The sequence below is a fragment of the Otolemur garnettii genome, unplaced genomic scaffold (assembly GCF_000181295.1).
Source record: "Otolemur garnettii isolate 467f Iridium unplaced genomic scaffold, OtoGar3 scaffold00101, whole genome shotgun sequence".
NCBI lineage: Eukaryota > Metazoa > Chordata > Mammalia > Primates > Galagidae > Otolemur > Otolemur garnettii.
This window is the reverse complement of record NW_003852496.1, coordinates 915,947-923,101: the sequence shown is the minus strand read 5'-3', so window position 1 is coordinate 923,101 and position 7,155 is coordinate 915,947. Positions and strand designations below refer to the sequence as shown.

General features: G+C 45.5%; 1 protein-coding gene across 1 annotated transcript in view; it reads right to left on the bottom strand.

Moving 5' to 3' along the window:
• Nucleotides 1–7,155, bottom strand: part of CHCHD6 (coiled-coil-helix-coiled-coil-helix domain containing 6) — a 263,209-nt gene that overhangs the window by 37,329 nt on the left and 218,725 nt on the right. The window lies entirely within an intron of this gene.

Below are 7,155 nucleotides of genomic sequence, written 5' to 3'. Positions count from 1 at the left end.
GCACACAGTGTACACACAGGGAGCACAAAGGGCGCACACAGGGAGCACATAGGGAGCACACAGTGTACACACAGGGAGCACATGGGCGCACACAGTGTACACACAGGGAGCACACAGGGCGCACACAGGGAGCACACAGGGAGCACACAGGGCGCACACAGGGAGCACACAGGGCGCACACAGTGCACACACAGGGAGCACACAGGGCACACACAGGGCTAAGGAGCACACAGGGCGCACACAGTGCACACAGAGGGCGCACACAGGGCACACAGAGGGCGCACACAGGGAGCACACAGGGCGCACACAGTGCACACACAGGGCGCACACAGGGCGCACACAGGGCGCACACAGTACACACACAGTGCTAAGGAGCACACAGGGCACACACAGTGCACACACAGGGCTAAGGAGCACACTGTAACAGTTTGGCCCCTGCCAGTCTTAAGCCAGCCACAGCCACATGAATCAGACTTCTGTGCATCACAGTCCTTAGAACTCTATGACTCAGTTTCAGGAAATAGTTAATAACCTTCTTCCTTCAACTCAATTGTTCTAATCTCTTTGAAGACTGGCTGTTTGCGGGGCCAGGCCCGACTGTACAAGTTTCATGACAATAAGAAGCCAAGAAAGGCTCTGAATGAATCCCACGGGAAGAGGACTGAAGGCTGTCATAAAAAAAGATGTGACAATAAATGCAGGATGTTCCCTGGGGTCTTAATCTCTTCCTCAGACAATGTGAACACTTCTGCCTTCTGTGCTGCTGTGAGGTGGAGGGGTGTGCGTGTGTACATACCTTGGATACGCATTCTATCTCTTCAATAGGATGGGCCCTCACACTGTGACTGCAGCCTTGCCACCAACACTACTCTTCTGCTAAGTGCTCTCTGGGGACCCTGAAGCAAGAGTCTTCTGAGATCCTGAAATATGTTTGGCTTGACTCAGACCTTGGTAAAGGCTGGTGGTCCCAAGAAAAGTTGGGTAAGTCACCCATGCCATCAATGCCTAATGCTCCAAAAAAAAAGGGGGGGGGGCTTGGTTGAGTCTGCTCTGGTACTTAGCATTTTCTCTACCTGGAATGACCCTTTTCTGCTTGGCAAACTCTAAAATTCCTCAAAAGCTGTATCAGGACTGTTGCTTACAGCTATAAGGCAGTAGCTTATAGAAGACTTATGCTTGAAGGCACCTAAGAATCAAGGCAACTAGGACTTGAGGTCCAAAATTATGAAGAGGAGGGACCTGTGAGGAGGGGAGTGTTCACTCTTGGAGTCACTTCTCCTCTTAAAGTTTCTGCCAACTGTTGGTGCAGAAGTGAAACTGAACATTAGGCAGACAGCTTCAGAGGAAAGGCAGAGAAGCCGCTGGGGCTTTTGGCAATCGCACAGGACTGTAGAGAGAAAATATTTCTTGAAGCTTAAGGCTGCCAAGGCAGCTAAGACTTGAAGGGTCACTATTCTGTAGAGAAGGGAGTCGCAGAGCAGTGAGCCAATGCTGTTTTTCTTTAAAAAAAAAAAAAATTTGTCAAATTCTTAAACTACTCAACCAAGGCAAGGACCTAAGCAACTAAGTCAAAGAGCACTGCAGAGCAGAGTGGAATTTTCAGAAGTCTCACAGAGCCCAGGAAGCTGCAGGGAAGCGGAGTTCTGGGAAGCGGCATTGCAGGCATCTCTGGGGAAGGTCATGTTACAGACAGACTCTGTGATTTCCAGGCACAATGTCTGACATTCAGTCAAGAATTACCAGGCAAACAAATAAATAGGACCATGAAAAAGGAAAAAGGCAACAAAGATGACTTTAAAATAACTGTAATTAATATGTTCAAGAAAACAGCAAAAAGCAGAATTTCACCAGAGACCATTAATCTTTAAAACAAACAAACAAACAAACAAAACTTCTACAATTTAAAAAGAAGTCCAATAACTAAAATTCAGGACTCAATAAACAGGTTTAAGGCAAACTTGACACAATAAAGAGAGGATTAATGAATTAAGAGAGCAGTAGGAAAAAACTCAGGCCACAGCATGGAGAGTTTAAAAAACGCTGTAAAACAGATAAAGAGCAAGAGACATACGAGAAAAGCAATATATGTAGCTAAATCCTTAGGAAGGAGGAAAGATAAAATACAGGAGCAGTTCTTGAGGACAATGACAGAAAAATTTCCAAAAGGAAATTTCTGACAAAAGGGTGTCAAACCCCAAGATCTGAACCCCCAAAGGAAAAAAGGAAGAAAATCTATGCCTACCCAGACCTTAGTAAAACTCCTAAAAACTAAAGACACTAAATCTTAAAAGCAGACAGAAAAAAGAAAAGTAATTAATGGAGTAACAGTAGTATCAATGCTGACTTTTCTTTTTTTTTTTTTTTAAGACAGAGTCTCACTCAGTTGCCCTGGGTAGAAAGCTGTGGCATCACAGCTCACAGCAACCTCAAACTCTTGGGCTTAAGAGATTCTCTTGCCTTAGCCTCCCAAGTAGCTCGGACTACAAGAGCCCACCACAACACCTGGCTATTTTTTGTTGCCGTTAGTTTAGCTGGCCTGGGCTGGGTTCGAACCTGCCACCTTTGGTATATGTGGCTGGCACCATAACCACTGTGCTACCGAGCCAACGGCTGACTTTTCAAAAGAAGAATCAAGGGAAAATGTACAGATACCATCAAAGACCTGGAGGAAATGATTGCTATTTGTTTTAAATAAAAGTGAAATAAAGATACTTCAGCAAAGCTGTTCTAAAAGAAATACTAAAGGAAGTTCCATAGTCAGAAGGAAAATGATCTTACAAAGAAGCAGTAAATTCGAAGTCGTTAATAATATGTGAAGTCTGAACATGACTGACCTCATAACTGACAAGTACAAAGCAGGACATCACTAATATGTGAAGTCTGAACATGACTGACCTCATAACTGACAAGTACAAAGCAGGACATCACTAACAGAACACACCGTTACTTTAAGAGCACATGGAAAGCTTACCAAAGCAGATCCTATACTGAATCATAAATTAAATTTCAAAAATTTTCCAAAAATGTAGACTATGTTCTGTAATCATAGCACCATTACACTAGAAATCAATTATAATAACTAGGAAGTTTGCAACTGTTCAGAAACTAACCAACATACTTTGAAATAACTTATGAATCAAAGAAGAAATCAGAATGAAAATTAGAAACATTTTGAACTTAATTATAAGAAAAATACATCAAAACTTACAGGATGCAGCTAAAACTGTGCTTACAGAGAAGTTTACAGAAAAGTTTAAATGCACATATTAGAAGAGAAATAAAGCTAAAAATGGAATTTCCTCGCTCTAGGATGGAATTACAATCCCTGTGTGGTCTGGCTCTTGTGGACTCCAGGAGCCCCTCCTCTCCACCTCTGTCTCTCTTCTTGCTCACTGATCTCCAGCCACACTGGCCTTCCTGCAGTTCCTTGAATAAACTAAATTAGTTCTTGTCTAGGGCCTCTGCACCTGATAATCCTGTGTGAAGTGTTCTCTTCCCTACCTTCCTCTGGTCAACTTCTAGTCCTGCACGGCGTCAGTTTAGTTTAGATGTCTTTTCCTTAAAGAAGCTTTCTCAAAGACTAAATCTAGGTTCGGCTCCCCTGACGTACAGTTTTTAGTTCAAATTCTTTCTTTCCTGGAATTCATTACCATAATCAATAATTGTTTGGGTAATTGTTTATGTTGCAATTAATTTTAAAATACTATTTGCCATCCCACAAATATTATAAGCTACTTTCTGGCAGGGACTGATACTGCCTTATTTAAGACTGTAGCCCCAGGGCCCAGCAAGCACGGTGCCTGGCCAACAGTAGGCACCTCATACGTACATGTTAAATAAATACATGGACATTTAGTTTACCATCCCAGCAACCACCCTCTCTACTCAAAGCTATTAGAAGACGCTCCAATACCTTGGAAGAAAACTCCCCAATATTACTGCTGTCAGCAGCTGGTATTTATTTCTATGGCATTTATGATATAAGTTATAATCATTTGCTAATCCAAGAAATCTCACAAAAATTATTTCCCCTTCATGTTTAAATAAAATAATTTCTACCTCTATAGTGCTCTTGTTTACTCTGTTTGGAAAAAGACAAAGTGCTTTTTGTAAACTCAGGTTATGCATCAAATCTGTTCTACTCCATACCAAGCAAGGTGCAGTAAAAGTGATTCAGGTGACTGTCATTATTTTTTTTTTACTTACAAGGTTGTAATAATTTATTTACTAACTATTGATTTAATCAAAATTTAAAAAGAAATGCTGAACACAGAATGGGGGAGGTGAAGTCAGAGAAGTGCTAACTCTCCAAGTGTCAAGTTAGGAAATCACTAGATAATGCCTCAAAGTGGTAAGACAGGAAATCAGCCTCAGCGGACCATTCAAGGTTCTAGAGGCACTGCCACAGGAAGCACGTGGCAGATGTGACAGCAGTCGCTTGTGAGGGTCTAGAGGCACCGCCACAGGAAGCACGTGGCAGATGTGACAGCAGTCGCTTGTGAGGGTCTAGAGGCACCGCCACAGGAAGCACGTGGCAGATGTGACAGCAGTCGCTTGTGAGGGTCCAAGAACGGTTTTCTGCTGTAAACCATCACGGTGCTATTTGGTTCTTTTTTAAATTTTTTTTTTATTAAATCATAACTGTACACATTAATGCATTTATGTGGTACAATGTGCTGATTCTATATACAATTTGGCATGCTTACATCAAACTGGTTAACATAGCCTTCACCTCACTTACTTAATTATTGTGTTATGACACTTATACGCTACTCTTAATACATCTGACACGTATCTTTGCAATATACACCATAGGTGAGGTCCCACCCATTACCCTCCCTCCACCCACCCTCTCCCCTCCCCTTCCCTCCTTCCTCCTGGACTATAGCTGTATTTTATCTTTCATATGAAAGTTTGGTTGATTATATATAGGTTTCATAATACTACTTAGTACACTGGATGCTTTTTCTTCTGTTCTTGAGGTACTTTACTAAGAATAATATGTTCCAGTTCCATCTAAGTAAACATAAAAGAGGTAAAGTCTCCATCTTTTTTAGGGCTACATAATATTCCATGGTGTACACATACCACAATTTGTTAAGACTGTCATTATTAATAAAGGCTGCTGTGACAGTCCTGCAGACTAGGTGGCTTATGAACAACAGACATTTGACCCTCACAGTTCTGGAGGCTGGGAAGTCTACAGTCCAGGCTCTGGCCGGTGTCTGGGAGGACTCACTCCCCAGTTCACAGATGGTGTCTTCTCTCTGGGTCTCCACGTAGTAGAAGGAGCACGGGAGCGATCTGGGACCCCTCTTTGAGGGCACTGCTCTCATGCCCTGCTTAGCTCCCAAGGCCCCTTACTTTCTAACACCATCACGTTGGGGGTTAGGGTTCAACATGAACTCTGCCTGCCTAGTCTACATACAGCAAACGGTGCCATTAATACCAACCACTGTTAACATCCTAGGTCTACTTTTCCCATAGAGTCTCGTTTAACCACCATTCAAAGCACTAACCAGGGTGTTGTATCTATTTTGTAGCTGAGGAAGCCAGGCTGCAGGGGTGGAGTGACCTGCCCACTGGTGTGTAAAGAGGAGGCAGCAGGGCTGAGGTCGGAGCCCCTGGTCTGCTTCACTCCAAAGCCCAGGCAGGCTCTGACAGCTCCACCTTGCTGTCTGTCTTCCATGTAGAGAGGGCCTTTGAGGGATAGCTGTGATGCAAAGACAGACAAGGGTAACCGCAGCCCTGCCACGTAACCAGACAGAGGAAGGTAGTTATGCTCCGGCCTCAGTTCTCCATCTGCTAAATGGAACTGACCACAGCAAACAGCAGGACCCAGTGGAAGTGCCTCGTAGAGTAGTTACCACCTAGTGACGCGCTTAGTGAATGGCAGTAATTATCATCAAGAGATGTTGCAAACAAAACCCCCATATATTTCACTCACATTAAAATACACTCATATCCATCCCACCTTGCCTTCAGAGGACATGAGGACGAGAAAGGTTATGACAGTAATGTCTCTGGCAGGGGCAAGCGGGCCAGGAGGCCTCACCCCCAGGGCAGTGGGCCACTTGGCAGGTGGCAGGCACTACGGCCGCTGAGGACCATACAGCCGTCTGGCTTCTTCCCCAGAGCTGCTTCCCCCGGCAGGTGCGTCCTGGCTCCAGGTAGAGGGGGAGGGGTCATGTACCCTCACAGAAGCTGCTCGTGTGAGGGAAGGGGCAGCAGCTGTGGTTCTGCCCATCTCCAGGGATCACATTAATGTGGCGGCTGCCACTTAGTGGCCTCTTTGATGTGGCTGCTCCCCATCGTCTCCCTCACTGATTTGTGATTCTGAGCAGTTCTCAGCCCAGATGAACAGGATGGGCTGAGCTTGCCAGTCAGTGAGAGCAGGGCTTCTGAGAGCCGTGGCTCACACCCTACAAGGCAGCTGAGCACCCTCCACTTCCAGGGTGTGTGCAGCCCAAGGCGCCCACTCACACCCAGGTCCCTCATCTGCATCTGCCAGCTGGAAAACTTTCTTCCTCCAAGGCTTAATTCAAGATAATTGTTTTCTCTTCCCCAGATGCATTCTTAAACAGTTCTGCCACATGGGAGTTGGGTCCCCACTGGCTTTGGGAATTTTATGTTCACGGTTCCCTGCCCTGCTCCGTAACACTGTGGCTGTACTGACTTTGCGGCCGTCCCCACTGCCCTCCTGGCTCCTTCCCTGGCTCTCTGCAGCAGCCATTTTCACAGGTATTTTGAAATCATCTTCTCCTGGTGCAGACCTAACAGCTCACCTTTGTACTGTGATTGGTTTGCCTGGTGAATCCACCTGACCCATTCCTGGGGGATAGAGAAGCACTGAGAGAATAGAGGAAGATGGTGGCGCCTCCGGGGTAGCAATATGCAGGTCTCTGGATCCCCCAGAAACCATCTTCACACAAAGAGCACACAGGTCCAGCTCTCTTTCCCCAGGGATCTCTTCTGGCTCACAGTGCTCAGTGGACAGGACAAGAACATGACAGACAGATGCTGGTGCTTGGAGCTGTGTGACCTCAGTGAGCCGTGGCGCTCTGCACCTCAGTTCCCCTGAGAGTGGAGGAAGCACAGTGCATGACCCGAGTGAGCCGTGGCGCTCTGCACCTCAGTTCCCCTGAGAGTGGAGGA